Raw genomic sequence first — 17458 nt, 5'->3', positions numbered from 1 at the left:
CAGCACAGTGAACAGCCATTGTGTGTGATGCACACCCTGAGCATCACATCTAAGTGACAGACCACGTCAAACATCAAATCAGGCATGTACTGGATCCATGATCGGTCACTGAACATGTGCTGCCGGGACACAGTGGGCACCAGAAGGCAAACAGTGTACACATGGATATGCAAGGGTGGGAGTACATGTAGTGCATCAGAGTGCAAGTGTGTGGTTCTGCAAGGACATGCACTCCACATATGCATGTGCACTCAAGTGACCATCAGTGTTCCCTACACATCACATGTGAACATCCACCATGTGTACACCCCAGCATGTCAAACCACAACTATCCCCTCGCACCTGAAAGGAAAACACAACACATGAACAGGTTGATCAGCAGAACACAACATGTACATGGGATACCACCATTACTATGTCAGAGTTCCCATCACACTGCAGGGCAAGGCAACAATCAACAACAACCCCCCCCCCCTCCCTCACAAATGACCATGACCCACTGAACAACTGCACCTGGGTCATGGAGCCCCCAAACCTCAATTCCACCTGGCCACAGGATCACCTTAACCCTTCGTCACCATCTCCCACCTTGTGTGTAAAAAGATGCCTGAACCCTCAGAATACACACTCATTTCCGAAACACAAAATCCAAGGCATGAAAACGAACCCAAACACCCTCCAGTAGATGACTTGACGTAGCAGTACCTCACAAGGGCCAAGTACTACCACAATGATGCAACAACCAAGGTAGCACAGCAAAACAATGTCACGACAGGATGTGAGACATGTGTGGTACATGACATAGGATGATGCACCATGAATGGATGTGTACTGTCAGAGGTCCCCTGTACAGGCGCGGGAGTGCCACGAAACAACCACCCCCACCATGTCCCGGGTGCCTGCAAGGTCAAACTCACACAGGCCCCTGAGACCCTGGTGGGGAAGGAGGTTCAGGGATATGCAGTCGGGACAGGTGTTGACACACTGGATGACTGGAATGAGCGGCAGGAGAGGGGAGGTGGAATGACACATGAAACTAGGGAATGCACGAAAATGTACAACCTGCATGAACACATACACAATCCAAACAGACTTGGACATCATTGTCATGGCCTTCTGTAGTCCAGGCTCAGGAGTGGTACGAACCAACCACCCCCTCTAGGTTTTTGGCGCCTGCAAGTTCGGGGCTTACACAGGCATCCGTAACCCCAGTGGGGAAAGAGGGTCAGGGAAAGTTGCTTGGATAGGCACGGGAAGCAGGAACACCGGGTAGAGGGTACAGGTTTCAAAATTGCATAGGATCACGGGTGATTAGGGAGAAAATAACATACCAAATTGAAGCACACATACATCCATGCATCAGTACACTCCCCAGCAAGCCTATGCAGACCAGTTTGTAAGAAAAACAACAAGACACTTAGCTCTGGTTTTGAGTGCTGGCCTCCTGCCTGCGCACTCTCAGGTCCGGTTACAGGAGCACTGCAATGCTGCAAAGAGAGACACAGTCAACAACCTGTACGTGCCAATTGCACAAAAACACAACACCAAACATGCCCCATAGCAACAGACTACTCTACAAACAGACAATCTGTGGTTGATGCTTCGTACCCATATATAACAACACCCCTGTGACGGGTCATACACAGTCAATGCAGTAAGGCAGCCGCTGCTGGGTGCATGGCAAATGGAACACCAATGTGTCACAATTCACACAACATGCAATGTTCCCTGGGTAAGCAGACAGACCCATATTGCAAGCCATGACTACAGAGCAAGTTGTGTACCACAATGACCGAAACAAAGTTGGCAGTGCATTTATCATGAAGTACGTGGAAAAGACATGCACTGCACCCGAGTATGTCCCTTGCTGCATGTCCCTGTGAGCTGCCCCTTTCCATGTCTCGGAAGGCTACATGGTTGATACAAGTGGCTCAATGGACCTTGGTGTACAAGAGGGTATGTGCCACTGCCCCTGCATGTGTCCCAGACAACCCTACTATCAGCAGCCATCAGTCCACAAACACATCTGAGCTGCATTGTGTGCTTCAACACCAATATTCGTCTAAGCTCACCCTCAGTGCTGTGACTAAGCCTGCATGTGCAACTCGCCTGGTGCAAGCTTTGCTGTGTCGTGGCCCCCCTGTGATGCTCACCTTGCCTGGATTTCCTTGGAACATGTCAGCAGTACTAGGATGTGGGTCTGCAATCACTGTGCCTCTGCTTCTGCACACATGTGCATGTGTGCACCAACAAACGGGTCCAGAATTCCGTCGTCCAATGGGACATGTCTGCTGGCAAAGGTGCTCTGGAGGCTCATCCACCTGCAGAAATAGCATGTAACACATGATTAATGCTTCAAAGTCATCTGTGTGTGTCTCATCAGGCATCTCATTACTTGACCATGTCAGAGAGTCACATCACAAATCACACCATCAGTCCGTCTTTCACCTCCAAAGTGTGGAACACTATCTACAGCATGAATTGCTACAAGCACATGTACAGGAAAGAAAAGAAACATACTACACAATGCATAGCAATCAATGTCCACATTAATCATGATACACCCCATCTAGCAAAAGCTGAACAGTGGACAATGACACCTAAATCATCCCCACTAGGGGTGTCAACACAAGTCACACAGCACCAGACATGCCACAGATATGACAGTCCAATGCCCTTGTGTAAAATGCTGTAACACCGAACCATCCTTGCGAGCCCATGGATAAGGGAGGCAGGAGTGGCATATGTGAGTCAAGGAACCCAAGCAGCAAACACATACACAAGACAACCATGAAGGGCCCAGCTGGAACAGACAGTGGATGCCTTCAAAAGCCACAAAGCACGGCACCGTCACATGAAAGCACAATAGACTAGCAATTTTAAACTAAATCAACTATTAACTAATTACACTAACTATGGAAAACCTACATTACCTATTTAAACTAACTATCAAACAGAAACTTAACTAACTAAACTAGAGGAAAAATCAAAAATGGCCACATATGACCCGGGGGGGAGGGGAGGTACCCAGGAGGGGGGAGGTACAGGGTGCTGCTCAACATCCACATGCGATGATGCTGAGCCAAAAAAAAATCCTCCATGGGCTCAACGCCTGCACAGCACGACCTATGTGGGAGATAGATGGTCGTCCGAGTCTGGCTCATCCTGGAAAGGAGGACGTGGCACAGTAGCCTGGCCACGCCTATCCGCAGCTTGCCCCTCCTCGGCAGCAAGTCTGCCGGACGGGTGAGCCTGGTTCTGTGTGGCGATGTGACGTAGGTCTGCATGCAGAACCTCCCGTGATACACGTGCTTCCTCTTGCAAGGTAGCACGTGTAACACGGAGTTCCTCCTGCAAGGCCTGGCTGGACAACCGCTGCACCTCCCAGCAAGCCTGTAGCTCAGCCGAGATGGTACACTCAAGCTGTGCAAACCTCTCCTCTGCCCGCTGCCTCTGGGACATCATAAGGACACACAGAGTGGATCTGAGGGAAGCATACTCCTCCCTCAAGGCATCCATGTGCGCCTCTGCGTGAGCAGCAAGACGACATTTCTGCCTGGCGTGCCTGGCGTGCCTGGCGTGCCCTGTCTGAGGCCGCCATGCCCAGCCTGAGCGAGCGGCCCGTGGACCGTGCCGTCTGCTGCTGGAGAAGCACCTGCCTAGCAGGGGGGAGCACAGATTGGGCCACACGCTCCATGCTCTCAGCGATGTTCTCCATTGCTGCCCCCTGCCGTTCGGAATTGGCAGTCATGTCTTGCTCCCACTCAGTATACAGCGGTTGCGCGCGGCGACCGCGTTGCCGGGCTTGACCCCTGCGGGACCCAAGGACCGGGGGTCCTCGCTGTGTTGGCACCGCCTGCGGCTGCACGACTACATGCCCCCGTCGACGTGATGTCCCAGGCACATCAGTGACTGGTGTGGAGGGTGACCCTGCGTCCCGATCCACCACGGGCGGAGGAACCAAGACTGTCTGATCCCTCAGTGCAGGTGTCGCAGACAGAGGAGTGTCCACATCTGAATTTCTCACACCTGACACATGGACTTGATGGTCATCCAACTCAACATGGACGTCAGAGTCGTCATCAAGGCTGGACTCATAGGCAGCCAGAGACAAGATGGACTGCAGCACTTGGGGGTTTTCGTGGCCTACCACCCCACGACCCCCACTAGTGCCGGGTTGATGTGGCGTTACCAACCCTGTGTCTGGCATGACAACACCATCCTCTGCCTCCATTGCGTCATCACCTGAAAAATAGAGAGGAAAAGGTCAATACACATGTCAGAAGCACACGACACACACACACACCGACAGCAAAGGCATTAGGCAGACATGTGACACACAACATATGACCTGGCATGCATGCTGGGTCTACTTTGAATAGCTTCAGTGATCAGACCTGTTGAAAGGTGGCAGTTTTCTATGGAAGTGGGTCTATGCAGTGCAGTAAATGTGTATGCCACTCACTACCTACATGTACAAGCACTACATGATGTGTGCCAGGAAATGTGAAGGCAGTGCAATGTCAAAATCAGACATCACGTGCATTGTGCATTCAATGTGTACCATGTCCAGAAGCCAAGCACCCCTCCACCCCAGTACCAAAGCAGGGATGCCTATCATGGTATCAAAAGGCTGACCATACACCTGTGTATTGACAGGCAGTGTTGACTGGCATCAACAGCTTCATGTGATTCAAATGACAACACTGCAAATGATGCTGGGACAGTGGGCAGGACACATGATGGAAACTCCGGAGGCCGCCCACGTGTGAAGAAGACACAACAAGAGTTGGACAGAGTCATTGGCCATTGAACAGGCTGAGGCCTGTGAGCCACACAGATTGTCAGAGCCTAAACATGTGTGCAACGCAGGACTGAGGCACAGTTGACATGGGAAGGTTGATGAGATGGCAGGCAATGTATGTAACCAAGGACTGATATTACAGTGATCATCCAGTCAAGGACACATAGGGGCATGCGTGCAATGCACATGGAGCATGAATGGGCCCTCATGTCCCTGCGGGACATCTGACCCATGCACAGTACAAGTGAGATACCCTGCATCGAGTACTAAGGCTGTACGACATGGCATATGTCTGGCAGATTCTATGCTGGAAGTTAGCATCTACACAGGACACATGGACAAGAAACTACACATTGGCAAGATTGGAGCAGACCAGTGCAAAGGTGGAACTGGGGTGCAGAGTGGCGGAGGAGGGGCAAGGGAGCATGCCTACATGGAGTCCCGCATGCAGGCAGAGGAGACATGCATGACGGTAGCATTGCATTACTTGCAAATCAGAACCATGTACACGTCACATGTAGCAGCAATCATGCACAACACATCCCACAAGTGAAACACACACGTCCTCAACAAACACGCATCAACACTCACTGGACTGGGCATCAAAGTCCAGCTTCTCTCCCACTCCTTCGACCAATTCAGGTGGTATGAACTCCGCAACGAGAGCCTCATGCGGAGTGAGTTCTTCCTCCTCTGGTGCAGGCCCACCGCCAGTCACCAGAGTCAAGTTGTAATTTGAGGCACGCTTGGCCTTAGTGCTGCGCTTGATGTCATTCCAACGCTTTTTGCACTCCTGCGCCGTGCGCACCTCATGGCCGAATGAACTGACATGTTCCGCAACATGCTTCCAGTGGGTGTTACGTTGGGCAGCCGTGGTCTGACTATTGGCACCCACTAGCATGTCACGGCTGTGGCCCCGCACGTAGTCCACGAGGAAGTCCAGTTCCTGCTTACAGAAAGGCTTCTTCCTCGACGTGCAGGAGGTCGTGGCTCTGTGTGGGGTCCCAGCCTGTGCTGCAAGTGCAACCTTCCTCCTCTTGGACTGTGGCGCAGACCCTGGCTGGCTAATGCCGCCCTGACCAGCATGGCCAGTGGGTTCGGTGGATTGAGCCAAGGGAGTGGCAGGTGGAGGGATGACCAGAGGCCTGACTTGTGTCAGTGGCAGCTGGGTGCCCACTAATGGACCCTGCGCAGCAGCATCAGCTGTGGCAGGGTGGTTGGCCGCAACGGTCCTGGTTGGCAGACTCACAACCGGGGTGCTGTTGGGTGCATCTGCCCCTGCACTTGCCAACACCCGGCTGTTCGGGGCAGCAGATGACATGACTGCCCCAGGGACACGTGTCTTGGTCTGAGCAGCCCGGCGTGCCCCTATGGTTTCCCCCCTGGCCTGTTGGAGATCTACCAAGGGCTCTTCAAGTGCCAACGCAGCCTGCGCTGGCAGACCCTGAGCCTGGGTGGCGGTGTCCACAGCTGCACCTGCAGCTACCACCACCCTTGGGCCCGTGGCAGTCGATGGAACGGACTGCCGGGTCATATGGGTGCCAGTGCCAGATGCAGGAGCTGCATCCCCCGGAACCACATGGGGTGGTGGCATGGCTGCACCGACACATGGCACAACATTGTGCTCAAGTGGCGCACCCCTGCCTCTTCCCCCTCTGTGGCTGCCCTGGACACCCTGGAGTCCCCCTACTGCCTGGTCACCACGGCCACGTCCCCGACCACGCCCGCCACGAGGAGTACGCCTAGCTGAGGCGCCCCTCACCTTTGGTGGCCTCCCAACCATGGCACAGATGTAGTAGTGCTGGCACAGATGGAGTGGTGCCAATGGGAGGTGTACACCACAATTGACCTGGGCAATTGGGGTGAAGGGGGTGGGAAGCAAGATGTTAACAGCCCCCCTGCACCTGCAAGGCTGTATGTGACCCCGGTGATGTGGTGACGGGTCACGCAACGCTCAGGCACCCCAAAACTGCAGTAAAACCGTGAACGCAACCCTGCAGCCTACGTGCGTGGATTGAACCTCCCGCAGTACGCGGTGGCACCCAGTAACACGAATAACGCGTACGCGTGGGACACGCAGGCTACTATGACATCAAAAATGGGTGCGATACACAGGGGCACCCGCAGTGGGAAAAAGAGCGTGTGTGACTCACCGTCTGACTAGCGCGATGCAGAAAAACACGCGTAGCCAATACCCCTGCCAAAAGAAGAGATACGTCCTTGAGAGCTGTGAAGTTGTGATGGCGCGCGAAACAACAGGAAGCAGCAACACACGTCGGTCTCCACGAAAGGCACGTACAGCGAACTGCTGGGCCCGCTCACCTTTAACCCGTGCTGAGGGAAACGCACGCGCGCGTCACGTCACTTACGCGCATAGGCCCTTTCCTCGTATTACACGCGGACGTGCAGTTTCCACGCGCGCGCTTACGCGCATGGCCCTTTCCTCGTATTACACGCGGACGTGCAGTTTCCACGCGCGCACTTACGCGCATGGCCCTTTCCTCGTATTACACGCGGACGTGCAGTTTCCACGCGCGCTTACGCGCATGGCCCTTTCCTCCTATTACACGCTGACGTGCAGATTTTTCACGTGCCAAATCACTCCGTATCAAGCTGGCCACGCGTATGCACACGGAAGACCACGCTCCTGCCCAGAAGGCCGTACTACTGCCCCCCAGGGCCCCGAGCACGCTCCCACCTGCCATCTGCTGCTGCCTGACTGCCTGCTGCCCAGGTGTACTGCCATTTGCTGCCTGCACATCAGCCAGGGGTGCTGTTGCTGTGACCACCCCTGCTGGAACCGAAGACTCCCGACTGGGATTCCATCGCTCCACAGCCCAGCCCCAGGACCCAGTTGCCCACCCACTCCTGCCTCTGGGGTTGTCATGTCGGGGCAAACACCATCTGTGAGCACTGACAACCCCCGGCCAGAGAGGCAGAGGGGCACCAGCTTCAGTGCCACCGAAGTTGGTGTCCTGGTGGAGCAAGTCCTGGGCCAGTATGATGCCCTCTTCGGAAGTTCCCACGCCGACAAGGAAGGACAGACTCGGATCTGGACTGACATCGTGACTGCCATCAACGCGGAGGGGGTGGCGGTCCGCGACTTCCAACATGTCAGGAAGCGCTGGGAGGACTTCAGGTCCAAGACTCTGAACAAGGGCGGGCGCCTCTTGAAGTCAGCAGATGCCAAGGGGCGCCGGGGCCACTTGTCGGGAGAACAGATGAGGGTCCTGGAACGCATATCCCCAGCGCTCCACGTCCAGGTCCTAGAGAAGCAGACCCATCTGGAGTCGAGCGGTGAGTGTACATGCATCCTGATTGTGAGCAGTGCGTGTGGTGATTATTCGGTAGTGTGCAGGTTGCACATCTGTTTGTATGGGGTCGAGTATGGGTGGGGGTGTACAGGGCCGTGGGGCTGACACATGCGAGGGCTGTGATGTGTGAGACATGGATGGTGTTTGTGTGTGTAGGCTTGCATGCCAAATGCAGTTGTATGGGCACACATGTTTGGATGAATGTGTATGTGAGTAGACATGTCCGTGATGTCACGCATGTATGTTGTTTTCGGCTGCATGTATGAGCACTGTGTACATGTGCATGTGTGTGTATTTGACAAGGGTGCAACAGTGATGCCACATGGATGCATGTGACAGCGGTATGTGGAAGCCTGATTGGCAGATGTGACATGTCTGGCCGTCTGAACAGTGCGACACTTGGCAGGGGTGTACACATGCATGCAAGTGTGGTGGTGTGTGTACATGTGTGGTGCACTTCCTGTGTTGCATGTGATGTCTGGCTCCTCTTTGGCTGCTCATGCTGTTGTATGTGTATGGATGGTGGTGGCAGTTGCGATATGGCTGTGGTATGGCTCATGTGTGCGAGTTGTAATGACATTTGTGTTGGGGATTGTGAGGACCTGGTGGAGGCTGCCCATGGTGGCTGGGGGGTGGGGGTGATAGGGGACATGAGTGGGGGCCTGGTGGGGGCTGGCCATGGTGGCTGGGGGGTGGGGGTGGTGGGAGACATGGGTGTGGGCCTGGTGGATGCTGCCCCTGGTGGCTGGGAGGTGGGGGTGGTGGGAGACATGAGTTGGACATGGGTGGGGGCCTGCTGGCAGGTGCCCCACGGTGCTGGGGGGTGGGGGTGGTGGGAGACATGAGTTGGACATGGGTGGGGCCTGCTGGCAGGTGCCACACAGTGCTGGGGGGTGGGGGTGGTGGGGAACATGAGTTGGACATGGGTGGGGGCCTGCTGGCAGGTGCCCCTGGTGACTGGGGGGTGGGGGTGGTGTGAGACATGGGTGGGGGCCTGGTGGAGGATGCCCCTGGTGGCTGGGGGTGCAGGGGGACATGCGTTGGGGGGGGAGTAGTGCAAGTTGACATGTGGGTTGGCTGGTGGGCATGGGCATGGTGGGTGGGGTGCCTGCATGACATGTGCTGGGTAGGCCCCTGTGGTGTGAGCCACCTGCAGGGGCCGTGGAGGGTGTAGAGGGAACACCTGGGAGGACCCACACGTGCAATTCAAGTGTGCTGCTCCCCGCGCACCCCTGTAATACACGTACCCTGTTGATATCGCGCACACCTGTAATTCAAGTACCCTGATGGAATTGCGTGTGTAACTTCCCGCGCACCCCCGAAATACACGTACCCCGCTCAATCCTGTGTCACTTCCCGCGCGCCCCCGAAATACGCGTAGCCCGCTCCCCCAGGCCCGATCGCGTGAGAAAGTTCACGCGAACCCCTGAAATACACGTAGCCCGCTCCCCCAGGCCCGATCGCGTGAGAAAGTTCACGCGGACCCCTGAAATACACGTAGCCCGCTCCCCCAGGCCCGATCGCGTGAAAAAGTTCACGCGAACCCCTGTAATACACGTAGCCCGCTCCCCCAGGCCAGATCGCGTGTAAAAGTTCACGCGAACCCCTGTAATACACGTAGACCGCTCCCCCAGGCCCGATCGCGTGAGAAAGTTCACGCGGACCACTGAAATACACGTAGCCCGCTCCCCCAGGCCCGATCGCGTGAAAAAGTTCACGCGAACCCCTGAAATACACGTAGCCAGCTCCCCCAGGCCCGATCGTGAGAAAGTTCACGCGAACCCCCGAAATACACGTGCCCCGCTCGCACAATTGCTGTATTTTGCCACTTTTGTAATGCGCAGGGACGCTACCGCCTGCCTTCGTGTGGCGGACGTGTATCGGCTTGTGCGTGTCTTTCGCTGGTCGTGGCTTTGCCCTATTCGGTTCCATGAACACGTGTGGTTCGGGTGCGTGTGGGCGTTCCCTCTGCTTCCCTGCAGTACATCCCCAGTTACTCCCTTGTTTTCGCAAGTTGTTCCCCATTCCGCGCGTTATGCCCCGTGTTCCGCCCACTTTCTAGTGTATGCGCAGAGGTTGTGCGCTTTCACTGTGCGTGTCGCGCACGTCTTTCGGGATGTTGCAGTGACGTGTGCGCCATGCACGGGTTTGGCGCACATCCCGAGGAAGACACGTGCAGGGACTTCCATGAATCGCACGCGTGCGCGTGCGCCTCTTTTTTTCCGCTTGCGCCTGCTTGCGCCTGCTTGCGCCTGCTTGCGCGTGGATTTTCGGCGCACGTTTGTTCCATGAATCGGCCCCTAAATTACAAAAAAGACTTCTCAATAAGCGAAATGTCAACAGAAAGAACTTCTTAAGGATCTGCGGAGGTGAATGGAATCACACTACGAGCACAGAACCATATTTTAATGAAGAAGCGTACAAACAAAAGCAAACGAATACAATTGCCATAAATAGCAGTGGTCGAGGTTATGAAAAAGTGAATAATACCATAATGGAACAAGAAGTACTCCTTACAAAAATATGCCCTGAAAACTTAGAATTACCCCTCCATTCAACTGAATCAGAACGTCTAGTGTACAAATGGCCATGCACGTCAATGTGTAACATTCCCAATCAATGTTTCAAATCTTTACACCAATTCCTCAATAAATATGTAAAAAGCAAAGACAAAATCAAAATTAAATTACTGCAAAATATAGATACCTGTCCAGTGCGCAAGTACACAGGACTACAAGGACATTCATTGGCCTGCATTACAGGACCTACTTGTAAAACCACTTTCCATGATATCAAAAGGATATCAACACATCATTCAACTATAAGAAATCTAGTCTATAAACTGTACTATGCTAAAAGTCCTACTTTAGCACTAGCAAAGTTAAATAACATCCTTCTACATGGTACAGCAAAAGACCTACTTGAAGAAATTCACTATATCCAGAAAAAATATTTTGGAAGTGAAAGCCATTTACAGAATGAAATAGCTTTAAACCAATTAAGCAACAATTCTACACATGGCAACCTTTTGCTAAACACATACAAAAAAAAAAAATACTAAAATTTAAAAGTACATCAGCTGAAGTACCAAACCATGTATGTGTATGTTGCCGTAGAATTTTTTATAAAAGTAACACAAAAACTATGGACCTATGATACAAAATAGAAGACAATGAAGATTCTAAATGGTTTGAATTAGCTCTCTACCTTCTAGCAGAAAACAAATATGAAATAACTGAGCCCTTAATACTTTGCAGTTATTGCACTACAAAACTTGACAACAACCAAACTCCTTCACGTTCTATCACAAATAATTTCGAATTATACCCAGTACCAAAACCTCTACAACAACTTAATTTATATGAGAGCATCATAATTCAAACAGTACACCCATTTCAAGCAAAAATACGCCTTCAACCAAAAACAGCATAATTACCTCCCTCTGAATTGGTAAAAGGCCTTTGTGGAAAAGTAGTTTATTTACCATTAAATCTAAAAGAAAATGTGCATACTCTAGGAGTGCAATGTCCAATGCAGCAATCTTTAATTATATTAGTAAATGGAGTACCTACAAAAGACAAAAAAATATGGCAACAGCTGGTAGATTTTTATAAAGTTAGACAAGCCTTCCAATATCTTAAAGAGAATAATGAATATTACAAAGAAATTAATATTGAAGAAAACTTGAAAGATACAACTGAAATAATTCAAGAAACACAAGAAGCTGGTCAATTTGAGCGACTAGATCCTGCTACAATATCAAATACTTTAGACCATTATACAATTCATCCTTTGCACTGTAATGACACCGTACAAGATGTACTGGAAACTTACCAAATGCGTCAAACAAAAGGATCGCCAGTCAGTATATGGAAAAAAAGTATAAAAGCACATGCTTTTCCTCTACTCTTTCCTACTGGCAAAGAAGGAAGGTATGATGATAGACCTATTCAAATATCAGCTTCAGAATACCGCTCATTATGGATGTATTCTGAAGATCCCAGATTTAGACAAAATGTGGAATACATATTCCACCTACTCTTTGAAAGTGAACTAGCAACTTTATGTTACGGAGTTGCACACATATTAAAATCAGGATCACACTTTCAAAATATGACAGCTACACAATTATTAGAGAAAGTGCAACAAAAGGATGAGGTTTTACAATCAAATATTATAAATCTATTAGCAAATATGCGTGGTACTAAAGAGTACTGGTTTCGACGTCATGGAGATGTACGTTGTATGATCAGAAACCTTGGCCCACCCACTTGGTTTGTTACATTAAGTTGTGCAGAATATGCATGGGAAGATTTACATGATTTCCTACGCATATCAAATAAAAACAAAACAAACATAGATATTCTAACACCTGGAGAACTTTGTTCTTTGGATCCTGTTAATGTTTCAAGATATTTTCACCATCGCTTCATTGCTATGCTACATTTTATTTGTAATAAAACTGTTCCTCCCCTTGGAGAAGTGCAACACTTCTTTTGGAGAAAAGAATACCAAGCCAGAGGAGCACCACATATCCACATGCTTTTATGGATTAAAGATGCTCCTAAATTTGGTCAAGACAGTGATGCCACTGTTTTACAGTTTATTGAAAAATATGTCACTTGTGAAATTCCATCAGAAGCCACAAATTGTGATCTTCGTGCACAAATTTTACAATTTCAAAGACACAAATGTGGAAAATATTGTCATCGCAAATACAAAAACAAAGGCAAATACTACACCAAATTCCGATTTGGTTTCCCTAGACCAGTTACAAATACAGGTCAAGTAAACAACCTCATGTCTTCAGTTAGACATAGTGTTAAAGGTAAGTCACCTAAAAATACATATTACATAAAAAGAAAAGAAGAAGAAAAATATATCAATGATTATAATGCAATCATTGCCCACTTATGGAATGCAAACATGATGTGCAGTACATTGCAGACAATTCTACTGCAGTTGCACGATATGTCACAGCATACTTAACTAAAGCAGAAAAGACAGAGCTCCAAGACCTCTGGAATGACCTGTCATCAGATAAAACAGTATCTCAGAAATTATACAGCTTGGGCATAAAAATGCTCACCCATAGAGAATGTGGATCTTATGAAGCAGCTGATCTTTTAACTGGTACTTCATTGTATGGTAAATCTGAAAATATAGTATGGCTAAGTCTTGGTCCAGCTAAATCTAGAAAAAGAGTTCTAAAATCATATGAAGATATAGAAACACTAGCCAAACATGATCCCAACAGCCAAGACATTTTAAAAAAACAATTTATTGGACACATACTACCCAAACAGAAGTAATACTTTGGAAAACATGTGTCTATACCAAATAGCCCAAAACTACACATACAAAAATAATATGAAACCTGATGAAAAAATAGGTAAATATAGAGTGACAGACTGTGAAGGCAGCTTAGTTAAACTCACTAAACCAAATTTAATTAATCATATCAAATTGTCATTGAAGACTCCTCAACATAAAGAAGTATATTACATGTCCCTGCTACAACTCTTCAAACCATGGAGAAAAGAAGAACAATTACTAGATAACTATGACTCATATGAGGATGCTTTCAAAGCAAATGAAAGCACTATAACTAATGTAAACTTTACACAGTACAAAACAATGTTGCACAATGAACAGCAACATGAAGAAGAACTCCAAGCCCAACTAGATAAGGATACTCCTGACAGTAGTCAACCTTCTGTAACAGGAAGCCAAGAACCACTGGTAGAACCACTAATAACAAATGAGGCAGAATTAGCTATGATAGAAGTAGAAAACACCATGTGTCAGTATGAAGATAAGGAAGACTTAACTATACTACAATCAAAACTAAACAATGAGCAAAGTAGCATTTTTCAAGAAGTAACAAAACAAATTGCACATGGTGTAAAACATGAAAATAAAGAATGTTCCTGCCATAATTATAAACCTATACTACTGAACGTCAGTGGTGAAGCTGGTTCTGGCAAAACATTCCTAATCAAAATCATTAGTAAGTTCCTTCAACAATTGACAAACAACAAACTGTCAGCTGTTGTCACTGCCCCCACAGGTTTAGCTGCCTACAACATAGGTGGTGTTACATTACACCGATTACTACTATTACCAGTAGAACACCAGAACAAATTAGACTATTACAAACTTTCTGCAGAAGCTGCAATGGAATTACGCAGAGTATTGAAACAAATGAAAATGCTACTAATAGATGAAGTGAGCATGGTCTCCAACCGGATGTTAGCTTTGATTCACCTCAGATTACAAGAAGTACTCAAAACAGACTATGAAGAGCTCTTTGCAGGAAAACACATTATTGTTTTTGGAGATCTGCTTCAATTAACACCAGTAAAAGGTGAACCTATTTTTAAAACATTAGGGCACAAACTCTGCCGTAAAACTGTTGGCAGCATTGGAAATGTCAACCTTTGGCAACATTTCCAATACAGAGAATTAACAGAAAACATGCGCCAATCTGCAGATCTAACTTATGCCAACATTTTAAAAAGTTTGAGAGTTGGTATGCTTTCTAAAGAAGCAGAAGCAACATTGAAAACCCGGCACATTAATGCACTTTATGGCGATAATGCGTGTGCTACAGATGTTATGGAACAATTAGCCCACAAAAATGTCAATTGTATGGCCTTAATGCCAACTCTTGCAAGCTGTTTCAAATTCAATGAAATCATGCTAAGTAAAGAAATGCAACCAATAATGGAAATTAGCGCCACAGACAAACTAGATGTACATGGTATGAAACTACCCATGTGTGACCAAGCCACAACAAGACTAAATAATTTAGAAAAATCAATCTCAAACACAGCAGGCTTAGAAAAGATGTTAAAATTATCCTTAAATTGCACAGTAATGCTTAAACGTAACCTTGACGTGGACCAAGGACTAGTTAATGGAGCACTGGGTACAGTTGTTGGCTTTTAAACATACCCACGTGACAACAAAATTCAGTTTGTCAATATACTCTTTGACAAACTTTCAGAAGTAAAACGGATAGGACGCTCAACAGCTAGATTCCTTCTCTTCAAAGATGTGTATGTACGCAGAGAATAATTTTCTCTAACTCTTGCATACGCAGTCACGATTCATAAATCACAAGGTTTTACCCTAGACAAAGCAATGATAGATATTGGTAACACAGTCTTTAAAGAAGGCATGAGCTACGTAGCACTTTCACGCTTACGTACACTTGACGGTCTATTTCTAATCAACTTTGATGCAAGTAAAGTAAACGCTGATATTCCTTGCATTTTAGAATATAATAGACTTTGCTCACTATACACTCCCCATCTAAACACATATTCTGTTCCACAAAAACTAAAACATTGTAAAAGAAAACTAAATCAAACAGAAATGCAACAGGACGTCACTGCAAATCCTCCAAAGAGAGTAAAAGAAACTAATACTTCATCAAGTACCACAAACAAAAATGAATCAATTAGAGAAAGTAAACCAGGTACTTCTTTAAAGAAGGAAGACAAACTCCAAAAAAAGCAGTTAGATACAGAACTACCTGGACCATTTAAATTCTCAAATATAGTTGGTGTAAGTTGCTATGCAAATGTAGCAATGAATATTCTATTTCAATTACCACCAATTGTTGACAACATTTACTTACACAGTACAGACCCATTGTGTTTGCAAATGTTAGTACTTCACAGAAATGCAGCAAACAATCCTGACAACACATATAGTGTTTTTGGAATAAGACGACAATTGGACTACTGTGCTGGAATGGTTAAATTCACTATAAACTCACAGGAAGATCCACAAGAATTTCTAATGTACTTACTACAAGTACTGGAAAACAAAAACATACCTATAAATGAAATCTTTCAGATTTCATACATGTGGAAACATACATGCACTCTGTGCAACCATGTGACACAAGAAGAAATCCCCAATGAACGCTTCATATATATATCAATACCAAATTGTGAATCCATTCCATTTCAGCAACTTGTACAAAATGCAAACCATGGTAGATTATGCTCTACCTGCAATTCAGATAATCGCTCCACGTTAGTAATACAAACACATAGTAAATACGTAATACTAATGCTTCTACGTTACAATGCAGATGGTACCAAAAACAACTGCAAGCTGACTGGATTCACACATGGTCAAATATCACTTGGTAAGAAAACCTTCACAACAATAGGTATAATCTACCACGCAGGAGCCACAACCAATTCAGGGCACTACACTGCATATATGAAAAAGAAATGTGGATGGTTTGAATGTAATGATAGTACCATTACTCTAAAGCAGAGATTACCAGCAAATCTTACAAACGTCTATTTGATGTTCTTAAAACCAAGATTTGATAAATAAACTGTATTTAAGCCTTTAAGTAAATTTGTGTTAAAAAAATATAAACTGTTAGAATACTCCAAAAGCTATCTAACTGCTCAAAGATTCTACAACAACTAATCAGATAAATGAATACCACTAAATTAGACCAAAGAATACACAGTTAGAATACGCCAATTGGTATCTAACTGTCCCAAAATTATAAATTTGTGTTAAAATAATATAAACTGTTGGAATACTCCAAAAGCTATCTAACAGCTCAAAGATTCTACAACAACTAATCAGATAAATGAATACCACTAAATTAGGCCAAAAAATACACAGTTAGAATACGCCAATTGGTATCTAACTGTCCCAAAATTTAACAATATCCAAATAGATACATCAAAACCACTAAAATATATTAAAAAAATAGACAGTTAGAATACGCCAATCGGTATCTAACTGCTCCAAAATTTTATAATATCAAAACAAATGAAGAATCTGTTACTGCTCCAAAAAAAATACAACAAAGCAAAGTATAAAGCATTAGCCAGAAACAACAAGTGAACACTGAAAACAAACAAACAAATAAACTGTAGCATAACAGAAAAAGGAGGTTTTTTTTTTAATCCAACATGGATTTTTTTTTCTCCCACAGACCCAATTATTTTAGCAACAAATACAGAAACTGAGCAAATTGCACAGTACTCTGATTTGTACTCTACTAAATATGAGGGTCGAAAAAAAATAAAAGTATATTGCTTATACAATGTAATAAGTCATTACAAAATACTAATACTAACATTCTATTTTCTTTTATCACAGAAATGAAGAAGAAAAACATGGACTCCCATTACTAGACCAAACAGTAAGTATACAATAATAAGGACAACCATAGCAGCATATCACATCCATAGTATCTAATACCTTTGTTCCTTATACATTTGTTTTTCACCCAAAGTTATAAGCAAATATGAATGTGATATGCTGCGGTGGTTGTTGCCAGGGCATAGAGTAT

The sequence above is a fragment of the Ambystoma mexicanum genome, chromosome 10 (genome assembly GCF_040938575.1).
Source record: "Ambystoma mexicanum isolate Mex_15411 chromosome 10, UKY_AmexF1_1, whole genome shotgun sequence".
Classification (NCBI taxonomy): Eukaryota; Metazoa; Chordata; class Amphibia; order Caudata; family Ambystomatidae; genus Ambystoma; species Ambystoma mexicanum.
Note: the sequence above shows the minus strand (reverse complement) of the source record.